At 39.8% G+C, this 19,072-nt stretch overlaps 1 long non-coding RNA gene across 1 annotated transcript; it reads left to right on the forward strand.

Moving 5' to 3' along the window:
- Nucleotides 1–14,545: 14,545 nt before the first annotated feature.
- LOC115015884 (uncharacterized) lies at nucleotides 14,546–17,184 on the forward strand. Its single transcript, XR_003833037.1, has 3 exons — nucleotides 14,546–14,820; nucleotides 15,133–15,282; nucleotides 16,023–17,184. It is a non-coding gene; the product is annotated as an uncharacterized LOC115015884 (long non-coding RNA).
- Nucleotides 17,185–19,072: the final 1,888 nt, after the last annotated feature.

Below are 19,072 nucleotides of genomic sequence, written 5' to 3' on the forward strand. Positions count from 1 at the left end.
TGATGAACCTGATCCTTCCCGTGGTTGACATTCCAGATTATAAAGGTGAAACATGCCTTGTCAACCAGGGTCTTTAAAGTCACATTTCTCCCCAAAATGAGGATTTATTCTGACAAATCAGAATAAGTAACTGCTGTGCTGTGGGGCCTCTAGTGTGGACCCGGTACATGTAGCTGTGGTGATACCATATGAATAATATAGAAGAATCATAAAGGCATAAGGTAGACTACAATATATGTGTATTTACATAATTATGCACTAGAAAATATATTGTTTTACATTATTTTAGCATGAATTCAAATAGGCTACACCCAGGGAGACACATTTCCACGCACAGACGATGGATACGAAGCAAGAACATGAATATATAGTATGCCAAATAGCTCCATTATATCACATATTTAAGTTGTATAGTTATGTAAAATCCTACAGTAGTATAAAGGATGTGTTCAGAGTCGCTTAAAGGATGCATCTTACCTGTGCAGTTTGCCCTGTGGACTGCACTTCAGCTCGGCACTCTGAAGGATGAATTAAGTATAATTGGTCAATGGCAAAAAATACAAAAGCATTTCAGGAAATTTAAAAGTGTAAATGTCAGTGTTCCTCATATTACTTTGACAGCATTCCCTGTTTTTCTACATTGCAGCTGAGAGGTCAGCACAAAGCCTACACACCTTGCGTCGCAGACTGAAAACCGACAGCACTTTGGCCAATAATGAAAATAAAAATGTGTATTTCTGTATCTAGCACTTACAATAGTTTTTTTGAAGCTATTGTACTGCACTTATAATGAGTTCACTTATTTGAAGCTAATGTATTTACAAGATTATTTCCCCATCTCATCTTATTCTTAAAATGTTCTAAAAATATATATTTGTATAAAACATTTTGCACTATTTGTATCTATCTATATAATATTTATTGTAAATTGCTTTGGACAAAAGTGTCAGCTAAATGTAAAGTAAAGTAAAGTAAAGTAAAGTAAAGTAAAGTAAAGTAAAGTAAAGTAAAGTAAAGTAAAGTAAAGTAAAGTAAAGTAAAGTAAAATAAAGTAAAGTAAAGTAAAGTAAAGTAATGTAAAGTAAAGTAAAGTAAAGTAAAATAAAGTAAAGTAAAGTAAAGTAAAGTAAAGTAAAGTAAAGTAAAGTAAAGTAAAATAAAGTAAAGTAAAGTAAAGTAAAGTAAAGTAAAGTAAAGTAAAGTAAAGTAAAGTAAAGTAAAATAAAGTAAAGTAAAGTAAAGTAAAGTAAAGTAAAATAAAGTAAAGTAAAGTAAAGTAAAGTAAAGTAAAGTAAAATAAAGTAAAGTAAAGTAAAATAAAGTAAAGTAAATAAAGTAAAGTAAAGTAAAGTAAAGTAAAGTAAAGTAAAGTAAAGTAAAGTAAAGTAAAGTAAAGTAAAGTAAAGTAAAGTAAAGTAAAGTAAATAAGTAAAGTAAAATAAAGTAAAGTAAATAAAGTAAAGTAAAGTAAAGTAAAGTAAAGTAAATATAGTAAAGTAAAGTAAAGTAAAGTAAATAAAGTAAAGTAAAGTAAAGTAAAGTAAAGTAAAGTAAAGTAAGCAAAGCAAAGCAAAGCAAAGTAAAGTAAAGTAAAGTAAAGTAAAGTAAAGTAAAGTAAAGTAAAATAAAGTAAAGTAAAGTAAAGTAAAGTAAAGTAAAGTAAAGTAAAATAAAGTAAAGTAAAGTAAAGTAAAGTAAAGTAAAGTAATGTTGTTGTAATATGTCCTGCCCGAGTGGAGAGTGGAGACTGGACTCGTCGGGAGACACCGCTGGCAATGATGACGCAGTCGGTTTAAACCTTGATCTACTGAAAGCGCTGCGTTTCCCATATACATCAGACATACATGTATGGGCTTAACGAATGAATGAAGTATCGCTATTTACATTGCGTCTTAGAGGTGGCTCTGCTGTAAAAAGTGCAAACACACTAAAACAGGTAATGTTGTCAAAGTAACATCCACATGAGGAAAGTGTGCACCATTTCACTAATGTCCGAGAGACCTTTGTATTTTTTTGACCAATTATGACCAATTATGTAAACTAGTCAGATGGTGTGGAAACACATATTCATAAATATATACATATGTACATGTTTCTCCACAGCATATATTTTATCCATGGTTTATATTGTTAGTTATCCTGTCATTGAGGTATTCTTTCCTGTATTGTGTTTAACAAAGTGAATTTTCATTCTTAAATCATAGCTGCTTACTGCCCATGAGTATATCTGAAGAGAAGAAAGGGGAGTAAAGCACAACTGTCAACCCTCCCGTTTTTCCCGGGATTATCCCGTATTTTTACTTCTATCCCGTTTTCCTCCCGTTTAAATATTTTCCCGTAATTTTCCCGTATTTCTAACCTTTCAAAAAAAATGTTTCATTCTAATTTAAAAAAGTGTACAGTGGTAAAGTGGCCTCCGGTACAGCAGGTGGCAGTATTATGTTTAACATGAGCTGAAAAACGTTATCCGCCGGTAAACACACAGAAGAAGAAAACAGGAACAATAACACAGAAGAGGAAGACGAGAACATACATGAGAGTCACAGTGAACGGGAGATAGATGGAGACGCAGCTGTACCTGCCAAAAACGTTGCCTGACAAATGGGAGGAGACTTTCCCTTATTTAATAAAAATAGTCGGGCAAACTCATGCTTTTTGTAAAGTGTGCCATTCAGATTTTAGCTTTGAACACTATTAATACCATCTTACAGACTGTAATAAGTATAATTATCCTTTACAATCATTTACTTCATGTTAATCGGGTATCTATCTCTGCATCACTCAAAAGAACCCTTAGACCCTGTACAATTTATTCAAATTCATTCATTCATCTCTTTTATTCATGGTGTCAGTCATTCAACTGGTGTAACTTGTAATCTTGTTCAATGTGTAACCTGCAATCTATACATTCTGTTTTCATCAACGTCATTTATTGTATACTTGTATAAGATATATGCTTATTCAGTATTCTGAATATCTTTAGTAGTTAATAAATTCTTCATTTATAAAGAATCTGATTACGTGCTTTTGTGTGTTACAAGTATTTACGCCTCTGAACACCAAGTGACCTCTTTGATCATTTCAGATTTTGAGACTGTATTATTTAGTTTTACTATTAAAGTTCTCTCTTTAATAGAGAGTGGTGCCCCGGTATTAAGTTAACTTCATGTTAAAGTATTTTAGATAAAGTAAACTTTCAGTTTCGATAGTCTAAATAGAATACTTGCATTTTGAAAAATTGAAAATTAATTAATTAATTAATAGTCTTTTGCAAGCAATCCACACTACACTTCCTCACCTCTGTGGGCTCATTATGTCTCAACAGCATCACAAAGTAATTGAAGTTTAAAAGATGAAACACTTTTAATTGAACTGATGCAATTTTATTCCACATTATTGGATTGATTTACCTCTTTGAGAAGATGCACCAAATTATGCCAAGTTTGAGATATCAGAAAGAATATTTAGTGATAATGAGACGCATTTTTAAATGATATCATCGAAGCATTAAGAACAATGTTTGGTGTACAAGGAAAAGCTGGATGAAGTGCTTAGTGCACCAGTAATATTAAAAATGCACATTTTGCAAGAGGCTTATCGCCATTTTGATTTATATTTTATATTCCAGCTATGAGAGAACTTATGGACAAACAATCTCATCCAGAAGTAGACCTAGAAGAAGAAATGTCATAACTGCTAAAAAGAAAAGATATTACGAAATTTGTTGTGTCACATACAGAAAACTTGAAGAGAGAGCATCGTGGAGACACCTGACACACTGTAAAATGGTAAATATATCACCACTCCTGTGAGAGACACTGACTCCATAAAGCAGAAACTGGACCTCTTCGTGGTGAAGTCTGACTACACAGGGAGGCGTTACTCATAGGGGCACTTGTCTCACCATCAATGAAGATTCAACAACCCAAAGTTTTAGAAGGGGACTGTGAACATGAGGGTCAGAGTCATCACAGGAGGGTGAGTATAGCCCTGTACACCTGAGACTCAGAAACAACCAGCCAACATAATTATAATCTACGTAACATTGCAAAAATAAGACACATCCTGTCTCAAAATGATGCAGAAAAACTAGTCCATGCATTTGTTACTTCTAGGCTGGATTACTGCAACTCATTGTTATCAGGTTGTCCCAAAAAGTCGCTTAAGACTTTACTTTTTGTTAACATATTTTACACTTGTAACTACTCTTGTACTTCCACATTTTTAGGTTTTCTGTGAAATATTCTATTATTTCCTCTTCCCCAGATTTCTTCTTTGCCCCTTTTCAATATTTACTTTATATTTGTTGTATTTCATGATGTCTTCTTTGTCATTTTTTTGTCATGTGCACTTCAAAGTGTTTGTGTGCTTTGAGTGATTGCAAAGATTAGAAAAGCGCTATATAAATGCAGTACATTTACCATTTCTATCAGACATTCTCTTCCTTTATTTCTTTCTCCATTAATATGGTATCTTTTTTCTATTGTTACTCCTCTCAATTGTCGATTATTTATCTCCCTCCTTACCTTCCCTTCATCCTCCTTTCCCTCTTTTCAGTGATTTCATGTTCAAAGTCAAGGTCGAGAGGCGGCGGGGCGGACGGAGATTAGCAGAAGATCTACTGGAGGGTTTGAACCTCCCAGAGAGCGGAGGAGGAGGAGGAGAAGGAGGAAGAAGAGGAGGAGGAGGAGGAGGAGGAGGAGGAGGAGGCGGCAACACAGAGGGATGTGGAAACAGAAAAGAGCTGATGTAAAGAGATAAAGCAGAGTGTTGTGTGTGCTTCCTGTAGTTGTACTTTGAAAATGCTTGTTTGGTCAGAAAACTGTATTTAACCCCCTAAACTCCACTGACGCTGCTGTTCTTCTTCCTCACCACCTCAGCTGGCACTGACTTCAGTAAAGACCTGATATCTATATAACTAGAAAGTATTTCCTACAGTAAGTGTTGTATTACCTGTATTTTTGTGAAGTTGGGAGGAGAGATATTGAGAAAATTATAGATATAAACAATTGCTTGTTGATGAGATAGAATTCCATGCCAACATATCCATAATGTAAAGTTGACTAGTATTCAAAGATCATTAAATGTCATAATGCAACAAATACACTTGACATACACAATACAATACACAAGACAAAACCAGTAATGCATTTTGTTGTGCATTTTTGAATTAGCATCAGGAGGAATGTAAACCGCGAGTGAATCCTCTGGGAAGATAACATGAGCCGCTTCACTATCACTGGACTCAATGACAGATATCTGATTTAATTATGTTATAATTCCATGTCGACATATACGTAATATAATTTTGACTCGTTACAACCTTAATAATATCTAAAACTTAATTCCCTATTAATTATCTTCATTTAAATCTTAATAGTGGCGATGTTGATTGTAGATATCTACAATAGTTCAGCTCACAGATCACTGACATCATGTCAGTGATTCTCTCGTTAACACAGGTGAGAGTGTTGACGAGGACAAGGCTGGAGATCACTCTTTCATGCTGATTGAGTTAGAATAACAGACTGAAAGCTTTAAAAGGAGCGTCATCATCATCATCATCATCATTATCATTGTCTATCGCTTATTCGGGGTCGGGTCGCTGGGGCAGCTGCTCCAGTAGGGAACCCCAAACTTCCCTTTTCCAGGCCACATCCGCCAGCTCCGACTGGGCGATCCCGAGGTGTTCCCAGGCCAGTGAGGAGATATAATCTCTCAACCGAGACCTGGGTCTTCCTCGGCCAGCTGGACGTGCCTGGAACACCTTCCTAGGGAGGCGCCCAGGTGGCATCCCTACTAGATGCCTGAACCACCTCAACTCGTTCCTTTCAACTCAAAGGAGCAGCGGCTCTACTCTACTCTACTTCTCAAACTATCTCTAAGGGAGACGCCAGCCATCTACCTGAAACTGTTTCCGCAGTCCAGAGTCTTCCACCACCCTTTGATCCAACTCACCAGATGGTGATCAGTTGACAGCTGTGCCCCTCTCTTCAGCCGAGTGTCCAAAACATGCAGCCTCAGATCAGATGATACAATCACAAAATTGACCATTGACCTTTGGCCTAGGGTGATCTGGTACCACGTACACTGATGAGCATCCTTATGTTCGAACATGGTGTTTGTTACGGCCATTCCATGACTAGCACAGAAGTCCAACAATAAACGACCGCTCAGGTTTAGATCAGAGAGGCCGTTCGTCCCAATCACGCCTCTCCAGGTGTCTCCATCGTTACCCACGTGAGCGTTGAAGTCTCCCAGCAGAACTACGAGTCCCCTACTGGAGCCACATGCAGGACTCCCTTCAGGGTCTCCAAGAAGGCCGTATACTTCGAGCTGCTGTTCGGTGCAGAGGCACAGACAACAGTCAGAGTTTTCCCCCACATAACCTGTAGGCATAGAGAAGCGAAGAACCCTCTCGTCCACCGGGTGAACTCCAACATAGCGGGGCTCAGCCGGGGACTTGTGAGTATCCCCACACTCGCCCGATGCCTCATACCTTGGGAAACTCCAGAGAAGAATAGAGTCCATCCCCTATCTAGGAGTACGGCAGAACCGAGCCCCACCAGATCCAACTGGTAGCGCTCCACCTCCCGCACTAGTTCCGGATCCTTCCCCCACAGAGAGGTGACGTTCCACGTCCCAAGAGCCAGCCTCTGCTTCCCGGGTCTGGTCCGTCGAGTTCCCTGATCATCACTGCTACCCGACCCCAGTGGTTCTTCCCATGAGTGGTGGGCCCACAGGATGATAAAAGGAGGGTGGTGCTTGAAATCATTGTTCTTCCTTTGTTAGCCATGACTACCTGCAAGGAAACACGTGCAGCCATCATTGCTTTGCTCAAAAAGGGCTTCACAGGCAAGGATATTGCTGCTAGTAAGATTGCACCTAAATCATCGATTTATCGCATCATCAAGAACTTCAAGGAGAGAGATTCAATTGTTGTGAAGAAGGCTTCAGGGCGCCCAAGAAAGTCCAGCAAGCACCAGGACCGTCTCCTAAGGTGGATTCAGCTGCGGGATCGGGGAACCACCAGTGCAGAGCTTTCTCAGGAATGGCAGCAGGCAGGTGTGAGTGCATCTGCACGCACAGTGAGGCGAAGACTTTTGGAGGATGGCCTGGTGTCAAGTGCAGCAAATAAGTCACTTCTCCAGGAAAAACATCAGGGACAGACTGATATTCTGCAAAAGGTACAGGGATTGGATTGCTGAGGACTGGGGTAAAGTCATTTTCTCTGATGAATCCCCTTTCCGATTATTTAGGGCATCCGGAAAAAAGCTTGCCTGGAGAAGAAAAGGTGAGCGCTGCCACCAGTCCTTTGTCATGCCAACAGTAAAGCATCCTAAGGGCTGCCATCAGTCAGGATGTGGCCGAGAAGTTGTGAATTATTCATGTGCAATTTGGATGTGTTATGTGCAGAATGTTTGAAGTTTGTAACCTTTGGTCTGAAGCTAGTTTAATGTGTTCTCATTTAGCTAATGGTGATCTGTGCTATTTCTAGCTAATAGTGATGCTAATGATAGCTAACTCTTTTAATAGTAGTATGTGTGTCGTTTGTACAGTGCTACTTATATGTTATGTAAAGCCTGCATACTTATATGTGTTTTATTTCTGTATTGTTACAGTTTTACAAACTAAAAGAAGAACAGTAAAGTCAAGAAAGCAAACCTTGCATCTTTATTGGAGGAATCTTCATGAGCTGAGTGCCCCTCCATGGTTGGCAGACCAGGCATTTTTAGTTGATCTTACTGGTCATCTCAACACTGAACAAGAGCCGACTGCGCACATGAAAGCATTCTGTGTGAAGCTCCGTCTCTTTGAGACAAAACTACACAACTTCAATGTTGTGCACTTCCCCACTCAAATATGTGAGCAAACATTTTCTGTTAACTGTGAACAAAAGCAGATTGAGAACCAAAATGAGCGACAGCATCTCTGTGATGTCCTTCGCATCTCAAACACCAAACTTACTCCTGACCTGCAGCATCCTTCAGTCCAAAGCGCAGCGTCACTGCTCCCACTGAGTGCAAGCTGTTCCCATTATAGGCGAGTTAAAAAATATATTACAAAGTATTCATGTTAATAAGCTCAATTTTTCAATAAATTCAGTAAATTAAAGTTGATAACATTTTCTAACTAACGTTAGTTGATGTGTTAACAAGCCCAATAACTTATTTGTTTAACAAGCTTGAGATATATCCATCCCCATTTCCCCTCATTTCACTCCCCCCGATTTTTTTTTAAGGCAATATACGCCTTAATATATATAATATAATTAAGCCCAGCACTTCGTATGTGTTTCTGTATGTGGCCCTCAGTGAAAATGATGAATCTTACATTTTTAGAGTATATTTTCTTTATATTTCTGCTAAGCCAGGCTAACCCCGCTGTGACTCCAGCTCTCTGTAAGTATAAAGCTGCTTGTATTCTATATTTTCAACAAATCTCATGTTCAAACCATAAATGTCAGCAATACTTTCTGACTTCCTGTCTGTGGCTGTGCGCCCATGTGTGCATGCATTTTTACACATTTATGTAAACATATATTTTTATCACCTTGTTTCATAATTTTACTAATTTACTATTGTTGTTGATATGTTATGTGATGTTCTGTTTTTTCAATAGTCTTGTGAAGCCTTTTGTAACATCTGTTTTTAAAAAGTGCTACTTATTATTATTTATTTAGTTATTTATAATTAATTATAATAGTCTCCTCGTCTTGGACGGGATCAGGCCCACCTAATATTTTGTGTGCCCACCCATCATAGGATTTCTGGCCAGTAAAGGGGGGACATTTGGAAAGTGTGGTAGAATAAAAGATGAAGAAAGAAATAAAGACAAAAAAAATGTTCTGCGATATATAGAATAATATTAAAATGTATAAAAAAACATCTGAAAACTGCACACAGTGCTGATATTCTTTGAGGAAGTCACTGAACCAAAATTATTCCTGACAGTGTGTGGGTGTGTGTGTGTGTGTGTGTGTGTGTGTGTGTGTGTGTGTGTGTGTGTGTGTGTGTGTGTGTGTGCGCGTCTCCTTCCTGTGGAGTTTAACTGACACTTGTGGTTGAAATACTCTGCTTCCTGCCAGACTTAATAAAACACACACACACACACACACACACACACACACACACACACACACACACACACACACACACACACACACACACACACACACACACACACACACACACAGGATGGGTAATTGGAGGTCAGATGCTCTGCTGCTGTGGTTACCGTCTCTCAGGTAACCACAATTACACCCCCCTCTCTAAACCCTCCCCCTCCTCCTCTTTCCTCTCTTCATCTCCGGCCTGCTGTCATTTCATCTTCTTTTCTTCACCTATTCTTCCTTTTCTTAATTTATTATCAAATCCTTTTAGCTTTATTTACCAAATATACTTTTCTTCTTCCTTTTTGCATAAATAGATTTTGTCTCCACTCTTTCTTTTACTTGTCCCTTCCTCCCTCTTTATTTCCTCATCTCCTTTCCTTTAGTGTCTTTTATCTCCTTTTCTTCCCACAAATTCTCATCTTTACTTGTTGTCTCCTTCTCTTCTATGTTTCTCCTTTCCTCGCTTCCCATTTTCTTTGCATGTTTTTCCTTTTTTCCTCTCTTCATCCCTCTTTTATTGTAGTTGTTTCTTCCTTCTGTCTCCTCTTTGTTCCCTTGTTTATTCCCTTTTCCCTTCCTCTCCTTGTTTTTTTCCCTTCTCCCTCCATGTCCTCTCCTTGTTTACTATTCTCTTGTTTCCTCCCTTTTCCCTTCCCCTCTTCTGTTTCCTATCCTCCCTCTCATCTCCATATTCTCCTTTTTCTCTTCCTCTATTCTCTCCTTATCTTCTCCCTTCTCCATGTTATTGTCTTGATGACTTAACGGGGAGAAATTCAAGATGGCGTGTGATCAGAATCAGTTAATTACCAGTGATTGCAGCAGAGTGGAGGGTTCATTAATTATCAGAACCGATAGACATGCTGAAGTGTGACTCATACAAAGTCAAAGATTTCTACTAAATTAATACGAGATCATCAGTCTCACACCACATTGTTATAGTGTTACTATCAAGAAGCATGTTTGGACCCAAATGCAGCACACAGGAAACCAGGAACAGTTGATAATAACGTTTAATGTTAGAGCTCGGCAGGTACAGAGCAGGACAGATAATCAGCAAAAGTCTGTACAAAAGTCCAAGTAGACAAACCAGCAGGGGACAGGCAGAAAATTAGGTCACAGGCAGGTCAGAAGCAGGCAGGGTCAGTGCTGGAGAGTAGTGATGTGTCCTTCCGTGTCGAGGCTTCGAAGTGTGTGTCGAGTAATCGCGGAAGATTTTTGTGAAGCGTGTATCGAGGCTTGTGTTGATGATGTAATTCGAAATATAAGGGGGAGCGAACCGCAATTGAGCCCCTTAATAATCAACTTTATATAACTGCGAATTTGTGGGTTGTTGTTGTCGTAGTATGCATTGTTGCTGTTGAGTTGTTGGTATTGCGTTTGTATTGGATCATTATGGAGCCAGCCAACTAGCGAAACAATTGTTATGCACGCCAGCATCAACTTCGTTGTGAGCAAGTAAAGATACCAAATCTAAATCTGTTGAAAAAATAATGTACATCCAACGTGTACATTACACATCCCTGGTGGCGTAGCTCGTAGAGCAGGCGACCCACATTCAAATGCTTGCCGCAGCGGCCCGGGGTCCGAAACAGACCTGCTGCTATTCGCTGCATGTCATTCCCCTTCTCTCTGTCCAATCTTAAACTGCACTATCATTTAAGGCGTAAAAAGCCCACATTTTTTCCAGGCACTCTCTTCTCAATAACACATAATAACATTAATCTTTAGTTTTAAATAGAACATTATATTCAGTCTTATATGTGTGCGTCAAAGAACTTTCAGGGCAAAGATACTTTAAATCCACTGCAGCCTTGCACTTCGCCGGTTTTACATTTATTGTCCACTTGATGGAAATGAAGCACCATGAAGCTTCGGCACATGAGCAAACCAATTGGATGGAAAGCTTCAATGCTTCATGAAGCTTCATCTCGCCATCACTACTGGAGAGTTTTTGTCAAAGTACAATCTGGCCGTGAGTGGGTGAGCAGGTGAGGCTTGAATACTGGCTTGATTGAAGATGAGATGCAGCTGGAGCCCAGGTGAGCTGATGAGTTGGGAGTGGCTGGATGGTGAGGTGGAGGAGGGGTGACTGGAACAACACAGAGGAGCAGCAGGTAAGGAGAGAAGCAGACTGTGACAGTTTCTCCAAGTCAAGACTACACCCTTCTCCTTCTCTTCCTCTTCTTTCTCCTTTTCCTCATCTTTATTCACCTACTCCTCTTTGTCTTCCTCCTCCTACTCTTCTTATTTATCCTCCTCTTTCTCTTCTCTTCTTATGTATGCTCCTCCTCTCCTCCTCTTCCCTGAGGACGATTAACAAGGTTAAGGTGATTTCTTTTTTGGGCCTTTTAAACATAAACAAATAGTATTTTACAGTTTAAACATTTTTTATGTGTAGGGGAGTGGCCTTACAGCCCAAGATGACAGCATAAATAACTAGTTCCCGGTCAACACTCGATGAGAACTCCCAAATTCTAATATCTAAAAATAAATGAACACGTATGAAACCGAAATTTGAAAAGGGAGCAAGATCAAGAAGAATAATAAAAATACCTGACAACATAACTTCAACTGACTGACGGAGGAGATGTGTCGGGCACGGAGGGTGGCAAGAGTATGAACTCATGAAGAGTGAAGCGGTTGATGTTTAAAGAATGAATAAAAAAATAAATGAAGACTTCAAGAGGGACATTAACCAAAAGCTCACAGAAACAACGAAAGAGCTAGCATCACAAACCACCAGAACTGAGGGAGCCGAACACAGAATTGGTGAGCTGCTGGGTAAAGCGAAAGTTGGAACAATTACAGAAGCAGCAGCGAATACTGCAGGAGCAAGCTGACAGACCAAGACGGAAGAAACAAACAGAATAATATCCGTATCTTTGGCGTGAAAGAAGGAGCACCTCTGTCACGATTCACTGAGCGGCTTCTGAAAACTCAGCTCTTCCTGCCGACAGAAAAAGGCCTACAAATACAACGGGCACACCGATCCTTCTTGCTGAGATCGGACAAACCTCTAAGATACGTCGCCTTGTACTTTCTTCAGTACACAATAAAGGATATGCTTCTTAAGGAAGCTTAGAGGAAAAATTCAATATCAAGTTCTGCCGCTATTTTTGACCATGAATACGCCACGGAAATAACCCAGAAATTAAAGGAAAATATTGGCATCAAAAATGCCCTGAAAGAGAGAGGGATGCACTTCCAGACAGGTCTGCCTATAGTTAGAATCTGGGAAACTGAAAATCTGGCATGATTCAAGGATGGAAGAACTGCTGCAGAAAACGTTGCCGTAGCAGCGGGTTGGAAACTCAGAGGTGGCCTATACAAACAGACTTAATGTAGTCCAATGCTGTGCTCCCATCTCTTCTCCTTGGACTCAGCCTAGTGCAACAGAACAGAACCAGGGCGGTGGGGGTTTCCTGCCAGCTGCAAGCTGAAAGTAATAAAAAAAAAAAGTAATTTATCTCCCAGTGCAAATTGCTTCAGACCCTCTGTTGTACAGGCGCTGCTGACGTTCCTGAGCCTGGAGCAAATTATCACGTGATAACTGCCCAAGTGAATGGAGCTTTGCTCTCAGGTCCAGGACATATTGCATTTCCTTTTTCCTTGTGGGCAGGGCAGGGCAGGGTGAATGGACACAGGAGGATCAAATCAACAATCGCAGGGGGAGGGAAAAACACAAGGACAGTAAGTAAAACAAGACATGGCACAAGGGGAAGGGAACCTTTCAAAACAAAACAGGAAACAGTTGTTATTATTATGTATTTACTATTTATTGAGAAGTTCTATGAATTATAGTCAAATGCCAGTCTGTGTTCTGTTGCCGCACAGGATCTCCGCCAAATCCAGGATCATCGTCACCTTCAGGCCCATATTCGCTCCCGTCTGTATGTCCATCTTGAGTACTGTGGCTCGAGCTGGTATGGTTCCACCATATTTAACTCGCCCGCATGATCTAATTCCACGACACCGGCATCCTCTTCAATAAACTTCTCCATCTTGAAAGTGCAACGAGTCTATTGACGACTCACTGTAACTTGATTCTGACTAAATATCGGAGCCAGAGTCCGACATCGTCACGTCTGCCATGCTGTCTGTGTATTCAACAAGTGGACTCGTGTTCTACTTGTGACGTATCGTGACATCACAAAATGGCGGCGGCTGTTTCTCGGTAGCGGTGATGTCAACATCGGTGGTCGACATAATAAAATGTTTTTTATTAAATACTGCGGTTATAGTGTCATTAATAACACATTATTTTGCACCACAAATAGCATTTATTATCATCATTAAAATTTCATGTGTAGCATTTCGTAGGCTCTTAAGTAAAAGTATCATCAGCAACATGTACTTAGAAGGTGAGCGAATTTAACCGAAAATACCTACAAACGACATACCCAAAGTAAATTGAAAGCTGCTCTTCAACCATTTGGACCAGCTGCATGACTTTGGTCTCATTCAAAAGATCTTATTGTTCTTGCAAAACAGTGAAGAATTACTCCAAGTGCTTCTGGCACTGAGTAATAGTGGTATGAATATACTGAATTTTAAGAAAATACAGTGCAATTTTGAGTGTACTTGCTAGTTTGAGGAGCTGATTGTACCGCTGTTGTGATTTTCATCTCCATATTAAAATAGACGAGATTCTAAGCTTTCCAAAAATATAATTTTTTTTTTTTTTTTCACACTCTAAGAGGTTTTAAAGCATTGGAAATTAAAATGGTCATGCAGAATGGCCCACTTTAGATTCATATTATATTACTGAATTATAATTAATGATGCATTAAAGTGTTCATCACTATAATGTTGCAGCTGGTAAAAGTGGGGATCATTTTATTACTTCATATACTGCAGGGTAGTTTAATCTGTCATCATTCTTTAGTTAATTATATTAATGTAAATCTGCAAAGTAATTAAAGTTATCAAATAAATATAGTGAAGTAGAATTATACTACTGCATAGTAATTGTGATTCCTTTGCTCAAAAAAACAAAATCCAGCAAAATATCACGATTCTTAACTTAGTTTAAGTGGGAAAGTAATTTAGCATTTTATAAATGTAATTTCAGGACACAGAGTTGATCTAAGTTGTGTTATACAGAAAAGTGGAGTGTCACTCAGAAACAATAACGATGTGTTGAAGGAGGAGGTTTGGGTCAAAGATCCAGATTTTCCAGGATGAGAAAGTTGGAGCTCAGCGTAGCGTCGAATAATAAATCCTTCAAACTAGTTGTGATCATAACAGGAAGCAAAGGACACACACAGACACAGAGACGCAAAGGTAATGTGTGTCTGTCTGCATCTGTCACGCCTCGTCGTTTGTGTTTTTGAAGGGAGGCTGACAGGTGGGATGACAGGCAGTCTCCAGGCTGTCAGGACAGAGAGAAAAAGTTGGAGATGAATCTTTGCTTCAAAACGGTGGGAGAGCAGCGGTTTGGTGGAGGGGGGATGGGCGAGGAAAATATTTCCTCGTCAGCTGCGAAGCTTCAGTCACGTTAAGTCGAGACAGTCGCTGCAGAAATGTGGAGAGGAAGTAACGTTAACTCAGTTAGTTCATTCAGTCAGGAAATTAAAATTACAGTTTGTAGAGGAGGAACCGCTGCAGAAAAAAATATTCACACATCGCTCAGACAGAAGAAACTGAACTGAAAACTGTGTGAAACTTTTACACAGAGCGGTTCATGCTTTGAGGAAGAGTGTTTTGTAAGTCCATTTAATTACATTTAAAAAATATATATGGATATATAAATAGAATTTCTATAAAACAAAACAGCTCATTGTTAACATTGCTATTTGAATCTGAGCATTTGCAAGACTGAAAATACCTGGTTTACCACTTTTGTCCTCTAAGAAAATGTGAAAAAAATGCTTTATTGAGATGTTCAGATATCCAATCTAATGTCTGTGCCTTTAAATAGCACCAAAACACAAATGAGATTAAAGTTAAACCCTTTTTACCTCACTAGTGGTAAAGAGTTAAGAATATAAAGGTTGTCTAATTGTTGAATCCATCAGTTGAGGTTCCTGGTGTGAGATGAACATGGCAACCTCACCGGGCTGCTGGCATGGCTGGAAACTGACTATTTATGACTCTATACACAGTGATGTGTGAATTCTAGAGTCCTGCATGATTTGCAGCCTGTGAGCTGCCGTCTTGCTTCTCAGGTGGGTTTGTGTATCAATGTCGACTGTTTTGTTACATTAAATACATTCCTGTTCCAATGTCACAGAGATAAACTCCTTTATGTCTTCCAGTCCTCGGAGGCCGAGGCGACTCATTTACCAACATGGAGATTGCTGTGTTTATCAGTGAGGCAGCAGACTCGAGCGCAATTTAATATCTCTGTAAAATAAACCCAGCATGCACTAGATTAGCCACTGCAACCCTGACAGGTTTACTATCAGCTGCAGCATGAAATGGATAGAAACAGTTGGTAACACGTGTCATCACACACACGCACATAGAGATATATGAGCAGTGAATGGACTATAGGGAGTACAGAACACAGGGCCGCACACAACTGCTGAAAAAGTACGAGTTTTGGTTATCAACATTGATTTGAGGGTGTGTACATCAACATCAGATAAAATGTGTAAATATTGTAACTCTTTTCAAACAGTACTAAAGGTAGAAAGGTTTACAAGTCATCCCTGTTTACTGCAGAGTGTGGAGTAAGGGCCTTTTCACACCTGAAAGTCCGAAACAGGGTTTTTGATTTTGTTACATTGTATACATTTGATCCGGTAAGTTTTGGTTTCATGTTGCGACCAAAAAATCTCTCCATGACAAATATATGTCCTGTCACCATCCCCTACATCCTGTCGCCATCACCTACTTCCTGTCGCCATCACCTACGGCCTGTCGACATTACTTACTTCCTGTTGCCATCACCTACGTCCTTTAGCCATCACCTACTTCCTGTCGCCATCACCTACTTCCTGTCGCCATTACCTACGTCCTGTCGACATCACCTACTTCCTTTTTCCATCACCTACTTCCTGTCACCATTACCTACGTCCTTTCGCAATCACCTACTTCCTGTCGCCATCACCTACTTCCTGTCGTCATCACCTTCTTCCTGTCACCATCACCTACTTCCTAACACCATCACCTACATCCTGTCGTCATCACCTACGTCCTGTCGACATCACTTGCTTCCTGTTACCATCACCTACGTCCTTTCGCCATCACCTACTTCCTGTCGCCATCACCTACTTCCTGTCGCCATTACCTACGTCCTGTCGACATCACCTACTTCCTTTTTCCATCACCTACTTCCTGTTGCCATTACCTACGTCCTGTCGCCATCACCTACTTCCTGTCGTCATCACCTACTTCCTGTCACCATCAACTACTTCCTAACGCCATCACCTACATCCTTTCACCATCAACTACTTGTCACCTTTTGTTGTTCTTTTACAGGTTACTTTTTCAGATGTCAACCTACCAACTTCCTTTAAATGATACAAAAGTCTGAACCATAAAAAAGAAAATGTTCACTGTAGAAATATGGTTCAGTCTGATCTGGACCGAAACCACCTCTTTTCATCAGTCCAAGGATTGATGTTTGGTCCGGAGGAGGTTTCACACCTTGTAGTTTTAGTTTGGATCAAACTGAAAAGTCTTTATGATAGGTGTGAAAGGGCCATAAGATTCAACAGTTGTGTTAGTCGTGTCTGTAATGTTTACCACGTTCACAATCTTAGTTTAGCATGTTATCATTTGCTAAATAGTAGTAAACACAAAGTCCAGCTGAGGCTGATGGGAATGGTATTAGTTTTGCAGGTATTTGGTCATAATCCACAGTACTGGAAACCCTAAAATGTTGACCTGATGATGGAGCTAAATGAAAAGTCAGAGGATCACCAAAGTTATTACAACTCATAATGGCATAATGTCATTTCAATAGCAAACTAATTAACAGTAAGATGAGATGTCAGTTTTCTCTTTGAGTGTCTTAAACCCAAATCATCCGAGACTCTTCCTCTGTGTCATGATTGGTTTCTATATCCTGTTTTATTTTGAAGTGTTCACTCCCCCTTATGTCATGTCTAGTTGTACATCCTGTCTGTGTGTTTTCCCTCTGTGATTGTTGATTTGTTCCTCCTGTGTCCATTTACGCTGCCCTTGTGTTTCTGCCTTTTTCCCAAGCTGTGTCTTGTTCCCTCGTTTGGTGTCTGTGTATTTAGCCCTGTCTGCCCCCAGTGTGTTTTGTGGGATTGTCATTTGATGTAGCGCGTGCTGCTCGCGCTCAACCCCGACCCCGACCCCGACCACCGTGCTCGACCCCGGATTGGTTTGTTTGGTTACTTTGTATTTGTATTCTAGCGTCGGCTTTGTTTTAATAAAGCTCGCTTTTTGTTAAGTCCTCGTCATGCATTCTGCTTTTGGGTCCTCACCTTTATCACACCGTGACACTCTGCAGGATCACAACAAACAGCTTTGTGTCTTTTACTGAATTTTTCTCTAATCTTCCATTTTGAGGGTCTGACAAAGTAAAAAGAAACTCATTTTCTGTGATGTGTTGTTTCTGGAAAGAAACTCATCAGAGCCGACAAAGCATTTTGGCGTTTAAACCCTTCAAAAAGTGGCAGAACGAGGCCAAGCCAGACAGATGGCATAATTCAGCTCCAAAATAGAAAACCCATTAACGGAGAGCTTGCTGATTTTTCTGCTATGTCCGACTCAGGCCGCCTCAGTGACCCCCAACAGAGTCCTCGCCTCTCTAATTGAATCGCTTCCTCTTCCCCCAGTCTCATCGGACACGCTCACCCCTCAGTTCTTCTTCTTCTTCTTTCTGAATAACACTGAGGATATCATATCTGCTGGGTTCTGGGATTATGAGCTGGGGTATAAAGCTGCAGGAGGTAATTGGTTTTGGGAGGGTGGGGGACCTTTCAGTTGGATTTCTGTGAAGGCATGACATTTGTCAACCTATTCCACTAATGATGGTAAACACTGTCAGAATGGTGTTTAAAGACACTATTCAAGAAGTCTCTGCTGTACAAGATTAAGATAGAGCTGAGAGCAGCAGTGGAAGGAGGAGGGATCAGTCTCCCACATGGAAATAAGACTGCATGCAATTTTAATACCACAAATTACATTTACAATTTACATTTTAGGCATTAAGCCAACACTCTGATTAACAGAGTAGGAAGGAGGCTCAAAGTCCCCTAACCCTTCAAGAAAAAGACCTGACATTCTCCAATATGAGTCCAATGTGATAATGTTTGTACAACACATATACATATGTAACCGATGTATAAATGATAACATGTTTTATATTTCACAAACATCCATTTGTTCATATTTTGTTGTAATAATACTCCTTTTTGTATATTTATTTTGAGGAGTCTTATTTAACTTATTTTGTTAAATATGCTTTTATTTTGATACTCCTGAAACCGGCACTTGCTGGGGGTGCGAGCCACTTTTCCGGAGACGGTTGGAAGGATCCACGAAAGAGAGGTGTGCATGTCAAAAAACCCTGACTGTGATGTTACCGTATGAAGATGACTTTAATGTATTTCTTCTGTTTCAACGGTAATTTATGGACAAATTAAGGAGAAAACCAACGTTCAGAGACAATAAATGCTGGTTGAAAAGGCATAAGTTCTCCATCGTTATTTCCTGGTTCAACACAACACAACGCAGAGTCGATCGTGGTGTCAGTAGCAGACCGGCTACACATATATATATATTAGTGCAAATCATGTTTTCCCCATGAAGTATTTTCACAACCAAAAACACACGGTTACATTTCTTAATTGTTCTTATTGCCAGACACATTTGACCCTCAGTTTTTCAACTTCCTTCTTTTGGTCCTTCTACACGATTGGTCAGTCCTAGTTAGCTGGTTAGAGAAAAAAATATTCCAGCACTTCCAAAAACCTAAAATAGTTGTTTTTAAATATTTATTTCTGTATAGTAATTAGTGAGCTTTAGAGGTGTTGT

This window comes from Cottoperca gobio, chromosome 11, assembly GCF_900634415.1.
Source record: "Cottoperca gobio chromosome 11, fCotGob3.1, whole genome shotgun sequence".
NCBI classification, from domain to species: domain Eukaryota; kingdom Metazoa; phylum Chordata; class Actinopteri; order Perciformes; family Bovichtidae; genus Cottoperca; species Cottoperca gobio.